Below are 11,279 nucleotides of genomic sequence, written 5' to 3'. Positions count from 1 at the left end.
CTCTTTGTTACGTTCCCCTTGATCCTGCCCTACCAGGTCTCCCACACCCACCTCCCCACCAATTTGGATCACTTGTTGTTCCCTTGTCCCTGGGTTGACAATTTCAATCTTGTCTCTTTTTCTCAATGCTAACTATTGATCCAATTGTGAGGACTTTTGTTTTCACTGCATTAAGCTGCAATTCATACTTAAGGCTACAATCCTTGATCTTCATCCTCACATTCAGCAAGTAAGGTTGTGTCATCTGCATACTGCTGGTTGTTAATAAGCCTTACTCCAATCCTGATGCCGAAGTCTTCATATAATCCAGCATCTCTGATTATTTTCTCAGCAAACAGATTGAATAAGTATGGTGAGAGGATACAACCCTGAAGCACACTGTCCTGATTTTAAACCATGCAGTGTCTCCTTGTTCTGGTCACACCATTGCCTCTTAATCCATGTACAAGTTCCACATGAGCACAATGAAGTGTTCTGGAATCACTCTTCTCAAGTCTATCCATAGTACGTTATTATCCATACAGTTCAATACCTTTGCACAATCAATGAAACACAAGCAAACATCTTTCTGATATTATCTGCTCTGAGTAAAGATCCATCTGACCTCAACCATGATGCCCCTTATTCTACGTCCTCTTCATCTGGTCTGAACTGATGGCAGTTCTCTGCTGTGGAATATCTTCAGCAAAAGTTTACTTGAATGTGGTATACATGATATTACTTTATAATTTGAGTATTCTGTTGTGCCACCTTTCATTGGGATGGGTACAAATATGGATATCTTCCAGTTATATGGCCAAGTAACTGTCATCCAAATTTCCTGGTATAGACAAGTAAGGGCATCTAGTACATTATTAAGATTGATAACACCTTTTAATTGGTATCCCCTAAATTCCTAGAACCTTGTTTTAGGGCTAATGATTTCAATGCAACTTGAACTTGTTTTTTCAGTACCATTGTTTCGTTAAAAATTTTTTTTTTGTTAAAACAACAATTAATTTTATTGATGCCAAATTCATGGTAGTGGTAGGGGGAAGCCTATAAACAAACAGGAGATCCAGACTCAGTCCATGTCTCAGTCAGTCTCATGATGAATGGGTGAAGACAGACACACAGACATGGATCTACCACCTGGAGGGAGGGCACACAGCTGCACACAGCCTCATGCAGGGACACTCTGGGCACAGGTAGTTGTGGGAGAAGTCAGCCCTGCACAACTAATCACGGGTTTGGTAGGTACAATTATATGGTTATGATATGTAAGGGTTATAGTAAAGTCATAGAGAAATAGGAGAGTAATATAAAGAAGTCAGACACATTTCATGGTAGCATGCTCACCTCCTGGATGGCCATGATCTCAACAGCCAGGTCTGCACACAGCATGAGAGGGCAGGAGAGAGAGTGGTTTATTAGTAACCAAGGCTTATATATCTTTTGGGGGGTCATGCAAGCCCCCGAATTACAAGTAAAGACATACGTCCCAGGAAGGGATTGTACAATAGGTAATATAGTAATGAGAGAAGGACAATCTAGGGGTATACACTCAATAGGAAGGGGAGGGATCAGGGGTACACATGTTACAAGATGGCTGGATCAAAGATTCAGGATGGCAGTCTAACCTTGATTGCCCTTGAGCTGGAGACTTGATTTAGTCTAAGCTTTCAGGGGAAGCAATCCACTGACCCTAACAGCAAGGAGTGAGCCCCACCTAGGGTGGGACAGACAGTAGGGTCTGCTTGCTCTGGATGGCTGATGCCTTCAGGGAGCTAACTTGACAATCATTTACCATTAGTTGCAAACAGTGTCCTAGGTTTGACATATATATATCTTGACAATCATTTACCATTAGTTGCAAACAGTGTCCTAGGTTTGACATATATATATCTTGACAATCATTTACCATTAGTTGCAAACAGTGTCCTAGGTTTGACATATATATATTTGGGGGAGACCAGCTGGGGAACAGTCTTTTTATACCCCACAGTTAGTCATGGAGGGCTTCCTAGACAAACCCTTATGGGGAAAACAAGGGGCAATGCAACCAACAGAACCTCAATGTTCTGTATATCTGTAGGAAGTAGGTCGTTGCCTTCTGCCAAATGGGCCCTCTTTCCTGGGATCCAACTCTGTGGTTTTCAAGCTTCCCTGAGACAATCCATGTGGATCAGGTGCTCTACCTTGTGCCTGGCACTCACAAGCACTCTGTGAATGCACACTATTATCCTAAGTGCTATCTATGGCCTACCTAGGTCTTGGTTCCAGCTTCAAATAGACCCAGCGGTCATCACACCTCAGGTCTGGGTCTCCAGCACCGTCAGATGTCCTAAGATACCCAGGGGCCTTCTCTGGCCCCTTTTAAAGAAGAGATCAGTCCAAGCCCCACCTCAGAGGATAGAAAATGTGTGACTGACTTCCTGGAACTGGTCAGTGGATCATAGACATCCAGTGCTCAGGCCAATGGCAGGTGGGTACCCACTTCTCAGATGAGGTGGCCCTAAGGAAGTATTCTCATAGCTGCTAGAGCCAGCATGAACATCACTGTGAGCACAAGGAGATAACAACCATAACCATTGTTTCTTGATCACATGCTACCTCTTGAAATGGTTGATGCTGTCTAGCATGTTGTTGCTCTTTCTGTTGTTTGTTTATTTTTTGGTCAGTGACTCTGTGTATTCTTTCTACTTTTTTTGTGTGAAATTTCTTGCATTAGTCAACAGTGTGCCCATGTTCTTGATGGTAGGTGCTGTCGAGCCAGGTCTGACCCACTGCTGCCTCATGTACAACGGATCCAAGCTCTGCCGAGTCCGCTCTATCCTCACCCTGGTTCTCCTGTCTCAGCCCAGTGTTGCACCCACTGCATCGATCGTGTTCAAAGGTGTTCATCTCGCTTCGTTTCTATCAACATATGCCACAATTATTGTTGATTCATTGTTATTTCCAACTTTAAAAAATCATTTTATCGGGGGCTCATGCAACTCTTATCACAATCCATTCATACATCCTGTAAAGGTGAAACTAAGGTACAGGGAGAGACAAGACATAACTGACAGGACAAGGGAGAGCAGAAACAGCTTTATTAGGGGGAGCTCCCAGATGGACGAGGTTCTGTGACCTAGGCCTACAGGTCAGGGAAGTCATACCCAGCAGACCCGGGGGCGTGGGTTTTTAAAGGGGTGGTGAGGAATGTGTGGCAATTAGCATATGCCGTCTGGAAATGCTGAGAATTTCTTGTTGACTCCTTGTGGCTTTCTTTGAACCCAGAACATCTGGTTTCACCGGTTATCTTATTTGGTGCCGTCTGCTGCTGACGTGCAGGGAAGCACTTGCAGAGCTCTGACCTGCTTCAGCTTAGTGCTAACATTCCAGTCTTTTTAGTGATAAATGGGCATTGATAACTGAACTGACTACTTCCTGCTGGTACGAGGCGACGGGAGGAGGGCTACTGGAATGGTCTGGACCAGCATTGGCAGGTAGGGGGCCGTAAGGATGTAATAAGAGTTGGTTAGCAGTTAGATTGGATATGTCTTTCATTCATTCTTGAGGGAACTCAAACGAACGAGGGGTTAAAAGTAACAGCAAGTACATAATTACCAGGGGTCCTACCAGGAGCATGACCCAGGACATAATGGGGCTTTAGAACCAGGAGGTGGTTGCCGCATTGCCCCAGCAGTGACTTTTGATCTCTACAACCATGGTTTTTAACACCTTAATACTTTGCTCAACCACTCCCGACTTATTAATATAGTAACACTTTTTTTAGAAACATGCATGTACCTTCCTTGTCAGCTGTTAACAGGTCTAATGCATGACGGTTCTGAAGGGTTACCTGTGCCAGGGATGTAAGCTGTCGCTGGAAGGAGGTGAGAGACTCCGAGGTGGAGTCTATGACTAGCTGGAGTTGTCTGTTAAAGTTCTGTGTTTGGAGCATGCTGTGCTTGGACAGGTAAGCATACAGGTATGCTTTGCCTTACTAGGCCTGATTTATTACCATGATAACAGCACTCGAGCTGTTGCTGCCGGGAGCCTAGAGAGACTGGGATGGATTAGGAATGCTGCATTTCTCTGACCTTTGGGTGGGGAGTAACTATGCGAATTCACACTGACCATATAGGACGAGCTGAGGAACTACATACGGTAACTGGAAAACAAGGTCCTTCTGTGGAGACATTTACATGTTTAGTTATTTACTCAGTCTAAGTTGGTGGTTAGAGGTCCTTTATGACCCAGCATCTATCTAGAGTAAACCCTGAGTGATGGGAGTGAGGCACAGGCCTGAATAGATAACTAAGGAATGAGATAATAGTGCCTTGGAAGGAGAGAGAAGTTGGGCTGTGTTTGCTTTAGATCTGTTTTAGGAGGGGGCTGCAGGTAAAGGCAAGCAAATGCTGACAAGCTGGGTTAAGGGGGATAGTGAAAAGGTGTAGTGGAGTGGGGAATGTGGGACAAAAGATTATAGGGGTCGGGAACTACCAGGTGTATGGGGATAACAGCTTCATTAATGAGGTGCAGGCCTTGGACCAAGCAATAAGTACCATTTGGTTTCTTACAGTTAAGACTGGAGTGTTGCAGGGCAAGTGGATAGGAGTAATGAGGTTGTTAGAAAGGAGGCACTATATGATGGGTTAACTTTGGGAAGCAATGAGATCTGTAAGGCTAGTTCTTCCGGGTTGGGTGAAAGAAGGGGAAGGAGCAGAGGTGCTGTGAGACCAAAAGTAAGGTGCAAGGATGCTCCTAACATTTAAAATGTCTCTTCCCAACAGGGGGACCAGGCATGAGGGGATTATAGGAAGGAATGAGTAAAGGGCTAGTACACCTGGGGCAGGTAGGCTTGCCATCAATACCTATGACTGAGATTGAGGAAGGACTGCCTAGCCCTGAAAATGAGGGCAGGTCAGGAATGGTCGCCTCTGTATAAGAAGGGAATGTATTCACCCAATGCTTTGAGCAATACCCTAGGCTTGACGAGGGTGATGGGGGGTCCAGTCAGGGTCTCCTCTGCAGGACCAGCGGCGGGTCAGGAATTGGAAGGACAGCCCACCTCATGGAGACGCAAAGGCCTGTCGCTTTTCTAAGGACAGTCAGACTTCCAGTGTCCGCCTTGACTGCACACCGGGCAGGATTTGGTTGGAGCTCCATGCCTGGGGCACTCCTGTGACCAGTGCCCTTCTCTGCAATGGAAGCATGCGCCAGGTGGCAGTCATTGTTCCCAAACACCCTTGCCCCAAGCTGCCCCTTTGGGACCTCAGGGGATCACCCGCCTCAGGGCTGCTACTAAGGTTTGGGTTTGAAAATTTACTTTCTGCCAGAACCAGGCATCACAGACTGATGCCTGCTCCTCACTGCTATTTAAAAAACCTTAAATACCATATTCGCTAAATCTTGGACCGGGCTTTGTGGACCTTTCTTCCCTCTTTTTAAGCTTTTAATGTAAAGCATCCATTAAGCAGCTTAAAAAGGTGAATTCTCGTCAGGCTTTTGAGTGATCTTAAGTTTATTAAAATTGACTCCTATGTGGGAAAAGGCCTGAAGACCAGCCAGAACACACTGAAGCATTTTATCATGGCAGGCACGTCTGCCTCTGCCTGCTAGATTGTTAATTTGATAATTCTAACCAGGTTTTTGTCTGGAAACTGCTTAGATCAGGGTCGGTTAAATGAACCTGGTTGGGATGCTGCTGAGCATCAAGAAAAATGTGTTTGTTCCCTCTTATCTGTGGTTAGGGTAGAGGAAAGGATGACAAAAATGTCATGCCAGGACAAAGCATAGGCTTGAGTTCAATATCAAAACTCCTTAATATAAGTGGTGGGATCATTAAAAAGGAGCCTAAATGCTTTTCAATCTGAGATAAATCAGTGAGAAAGAAGGGAACATGAACCGGACCAATTTCTGAGTCCTGGCCACTTTCTGGAACAGACAAAGGAGAAGTGGAGGGGGGGGGAGGTTCTGTGGTAGCGTGTCCTTGCTAACTGGCAGGGTAAGTGCAGACTCGCGTTCCTCCAGCGAGGCGGGTAGATGGAGAGAATAGGATGCGGGGCTCCGGTGACCAGAGAATAGGGAGAGGGGTGAGTAGGAGGCGGGACAAGGTGTTCAGGCAGGTCTGCAAAGGTAGACACCAGAAGGGGTGCAGAAGCAGGAACAAAGGAAGAATTTTCTTTAGTTAAGAGGACTTGGGAAGGGGAGCAGGAAACACAGAGAAAGGGATGGGAGCGCAGGGAAAAGAAGGCCTGGAAGTACAGAACCTCAGACTGTTTGTAAGTTTACTGGCAGAAATTGTCAAGATTTCAGAGGATATTGAAATCAAAATTGCTGCAGATGATTAAAGTTGTTACTTCCGGGAGCTTTCTGACCCCTCCCTCCTGCCGGTAGACCAAGGATGCTGCCTCCCTATCTGGGAGAGGTCTTTCAGAGGCTGCAGGTGTTGGCTCAGAGGAGGCTGAGCAGGGAGGGAGCCGGGAAGAGGAGAGAGAGAGAGACTCCAGGGAGTCTGAAGGGTCTGGCTCTGGGGAGGGGACGGGTGTCGGAGGCACAGTGCCTCAGCTTTTGGGAGTTGAGGGGGTAGCGGAGGGAGGTGATGGTGAGGGACACCCAGAATGTGGAGGAAGCCTTACTGGGGGTGCAGATAAGGAGTCAGGGGTCCGGAGAAAGACAGAAGGGGAGTACTGTCAGGGGCCTGGTTAAGGGAGTGGTTGGCTAAGAGACCTTGAGCAGGGTGACAGGTAGTAGAGAGGGACAGGAAAGAAAGAAAAAAACCTGAACATATGGGACTTCTGATTATTTGTGAGTTTGTTAACAAAAATTGTTAAAGTTGTGGAAAATGTTAAAATTGAAAGTGCTATTTTCTGGCTAGCACAACTCATTGTCCAATTGATATTGAGGCCACACTTGGTTACAGAAAAAGACCAGGTGTTTAGGGCGGAGATCAGGAGCCAAACCCAATTCAGTAAGGTTTGCAGTAGGCACCGCAAAGGACTGTCCTTAGGAGGTTGGGGCAGAGGACTTCCCATTGTGTCTCAAACTGCAAGGGGTATGGACAGAGGAGAAGGGCATTCCCTGGTCCCCATTTGCACCCATCAGTCAGAAAGCAGTCTGGTAACTGAGGACGTCCTGATCAGAGGTAGGGACCCAGGGAGAGTTCTGGATTCTCCGGAACAGGAAGGTTCCCTGGTGCAGATCTGCGGCATTCATCCAGCAAACAGGAACCTCAGATCAGAGAGACACAATGGAAGCTGAGGAGGTGGAGGGGGCCTGGCTTTTATGGCCGGTAAAATGGAGCTTGGTCAGAGGCCTTTGTTCAGGGTGAGAGGAAGGGGAAGCAGAAAATTTTAGAGAAAGCACCAGAGAACCGCAAACGCAAAACACACAAACAGCGAGAAAAGGCTCAGACACACCCTCTGTGTTCCAGTCCAGTCAGAAGGTGCAGTGACTGCTAGGGCTAGTGCTAGGAGTCTGATATCAGCAGGAATCCCAGGAGGTAAGCACAGAGATAAAAGGCTAGAGGCCACACGAGAAAAGATAGAAAAGATGAACATGAGAAACTGACCTTATCTTTGCACCCCTTTCGGGGAAAGGCAGTTATTTCCAGCTCCTTTTGTTACTAGGGTAGCAGAATAAACCTCTGAGTGGTGCCGCGTTCAGCTTCTGAGCGTACTTGCTTTTCAGGGCTTTCAGCTAGTTAGCCTCCCGCGGGGTTTGCTGATCCTCGGTGTCCAGAGCGACAAACGAGACAAATGAGACAGAACAAGCATACACACAGAGATACTGACCAGAAATCACCCATCCAGGCAGGCTTCCAGAGGTTCAAGAAGAGAGAAGGGGTGGGCTACGTCCCAGCTGAAACAGGGCCGGGACAGCACAAAGCCCTCGTCCTTACCTTTCCTGAGCATTGGACACCAAATGTACAGGTGAAACTGAGGTACAGGGAGACAGGCACACATAACTGACAGGACAAGGGAGAGCAGAAACAGAAATAGCTTTATTAGGGGGAGCTCCCTGACAAGGTTCCGTGACCTAGGCCAACAGGTCAGGGAAGTCATGCTCAGCAGCTGGGGGCACAGGTTTTTAAAGGGGTGGTGAGGAATGTATGGAAATTATGGCAATTAGCATATGGGGTCTGGAAACTCCAAGAATTGCTTGTCCATTCCTTGTGGCTTTCTTTAAACCTGGAACATCTGGTTTCCCGGGTTATCTTATCTGGTGCCATCTGCTGCTGACCTTCGGGGACATGCAGGGAAGCATGTGCAGGACCCTGATCTGTTTCATCCGTTGTATGTCAAGCACATTTGTACATTTGTTGCCCTCATCATTCTCAAAACATTTGCTTTCTACTGAAGCCCTTGGTATCAGCTCCTCATATTCTACCCCCCCCCCACCCCCACCCCCGCTCTCCCTATTTCCAACTTCTGCATTCCAATTGCCAATAATTATTGTTAGGTCTTACAGAGACACAAGACCTATAATTAATAGATTTCTTGAGGGAAGTGAGGTTTGTAGGGAAATCAAAGGATATGAGGTGAAAGAGATTTAGGATAGTCAGATAAAGAAAGATTAGAGTCCGCTCTTTGCCTAAAGCAAGAGAATCCACTAACTTCAAGGGTATAAAGTCCAAGAGAGGTGCTATAACACAAAGGAAGAAAACATTAGCTTTCATACAGACTCACAAACTACAATAGAGTTCGGTGAGGAAAGAGTTAAAGGACTCTAGTACCAGGGAACTGGCAGGGAATGAAACAGCAGAGGAAGGAGTCCAAGAGAGAGCTGGCATTTCAAGTAGCATGCAGGAGAGAGAGGCAAGAAAAGGAACAATGGCTGATTTCAGTTACTTCAGTCTTTTGGATGTCTATAACTCTTGTAAACATGGCAAATCCCGCAGATCCTTCTGGTTGGTGACAATAACTCCAATGGCCCAGGCACCAGCTTCACGGGCTGATGTCACTTAATCGGGTGGGAAGATGGGCAGAGTAAGCTTTGTAAACAGAAGAAATGTCTGCTTCTGTCCTTAGTCCTGCTGCCACCGGACCCTGTATCGGTGTACCTGGATGGCCCGTGAGATCAATTACAGACTAGAGACACTGGTAAAGTTTCTCAATTTCTACATCACTAGCTTTGGTGGTTGGTGCATGACTTTGAAAAATAGTTGTATTGGCTGCATTTCCTTGTACGCAAATAGACTTCGTTCTATCACAGACAGCTTTGTACTTGAAGATTGATCTTTAAATATCCTTTTTTCACCCATAGAATCCTTCAAGATTTCAACAGAAATCTTGGATTTTTTTTTCTCTTCAGTTCTTTCAGCTTGAGAATTGCTAAGCATGTTCTTCCCTTTCCGCTTTCTAGCCCCAGGTCCTCACTCATCTCAGGGAGATACTTTACTTTTTCTCAAACTGCCCCATGGAATCTTCTACTCAGCTCTTTTACTTCATCGTATCTTCCAGTCACTTTAGCCATTCTACATTCAAGAGAAAGTTTCAGAGTCTCTTCTAACATCTATTTTAGTCGTTTTTCTTTCTTTTTTGTATTTCTAATAACCTCTGGTTCTTTGTCATGGATGCTGCCATGATGTCATTCCGCCGCTCATCTTGTCTGTAGCCGCTAGTGTTCTGTGAATCAAATCTTGAGGTGATCTCAAAGTTCCAGTGGAATACACTCAAAATTTTATTCCAGTTTTTGTAGGCTTGGTTTTATTTCCGCAGCTTGAACTTGAAAATAAGCAATTGATCATCTGTCCTTCAGTCAGCCTATAGCCTCATGATACTGACCTTTTCCATGATCTCATTCCACAGATGTAGTCTATTTGATTTCTGTGTATCTGCTGAAGTCTGTATATATAGTTGCTATTTATGTTGTTGAGGGGAAAAAAAGGTATTTGCAATGAATAAGGCCTTGGTCTTGCAATATCCTGTCCTGGGATTCCCAGCATTGTTTCTATCACCAATGCCATGTTTCCCAATGACTGACGCTTTCCCTTTGTTTCTGAGTACCAGATTCATAATAAATGAATCATGATTCGATGCTTGATTAATTTAGACTGCAAAAATTGATGAAGATCTTCAATTTCTTCATTTTGGGAATGAGGATTGGTGCATAATTTGAATGTTAACTTGCCTTCCTTATAATCATAGGGCTATGATCCTATCATTGACAGAATTACCCTTTAGGATAGATCCCAAAATGTTCTTTTTAACATCCAGCATAACAGACCATATGATTGTTTCAAGATGGTCTGGACCATTCCACTTGAGACCACTAATGTCTGAGGTATCAATCTTAGTGTGTTTCATTTTATTTTTGAGGACTTCCAGTAATCTGAGATTCATACTTGAGTCACACCATGCTTGTTTGAAGTTGCTTCTTCTCATTGGCAGTCATAACACATAAGCTAATGTTAAAAGCTTTGCCCCACCCATGTCACTGAGGTCAACTCTCCCTTGAGGAGACAACTCTTCCCTAGTTGTCTTGAGTGCCTTCTACCCTGAGGGACTCATCTGCGGGCGCTCTATCAGAGAATGCTCCACCACCGTTCACAGTTCTCAGGGCCCATTTCAACCCCCAGAAGTGTGTTGCCATTACCTCTTTCCTACTCTATCAGAATGTGGAAGCTGTGCTAAAACTACCCACCATGAGTGACCCTGTTGGTATTTGAAATTCCAGTGGTGTATTTTCCAGCATCACAGCAACACAAAAGCCACCACACTATGAGAAGCTGACAGATAAGTGGTGTTTGGTACAATGACTGGGTACTTTTTTATTGTTCAATAGTTTGCCCATAACGTCTTTCAATATTACCACTTGAAGCTTGAATTTTTTTCTTCTCTTCTTTCAGCTTGAGGGATGGTGAGCATGCTCAGTGCTTTGGCTTTCTAGCTTCAGGTTTTTGCACATCTCACGGTAAGACTTGATTTTGTCTTCTCAAACAACCCTTTCAACTCTTCTGCTCAGCTTTTCCGTGCCATCATTTCTTCCGTTTGCTTTAGCCACTCTACATTCAAGAGTCAGGTTCAGAGTCTCCTTTCACCTCCATCTTGGCCTTTTCTTTCCTATCTTCTTAATGGCCTTTTGGTTTCTCATGTATGTTATCCTTGATGTCATCTCACAAGTCAGCTAGTTTGGGGCCATAGCCCTCAAGGCATCAAACCCATTTTTAGATTATCTCTAAGTCCCTGTGGGATATTCTTTATTTTTTTTTTGCTTTTGCTGCTGATTTTTTTAAAAAACATTTTATTAGGGGCTCATACAACTGTTATCGCAATCCATACACACATCAATTGTGTAAAGCGCATTTG

Source organism: Echinops telfairi, unplaced genomic scaffold (assembly GCF_000313985.2).
Source record: "Echinops telfairi isolate 266 unplaced genomic scaffold, ASM31398v2 ScPeMD7_7467;HRSCAF=8505_1, whole genome shotgun sequence".
NCBI classification, from domain to species: Eukaryota; Metazoa; Chordata; class Mammalia; order Afrosoricida; family Tenrecidae; genus Echinops; species Echinops telfairi.
Note: the sequence above shows the minus strand (reverse complement) of the source record.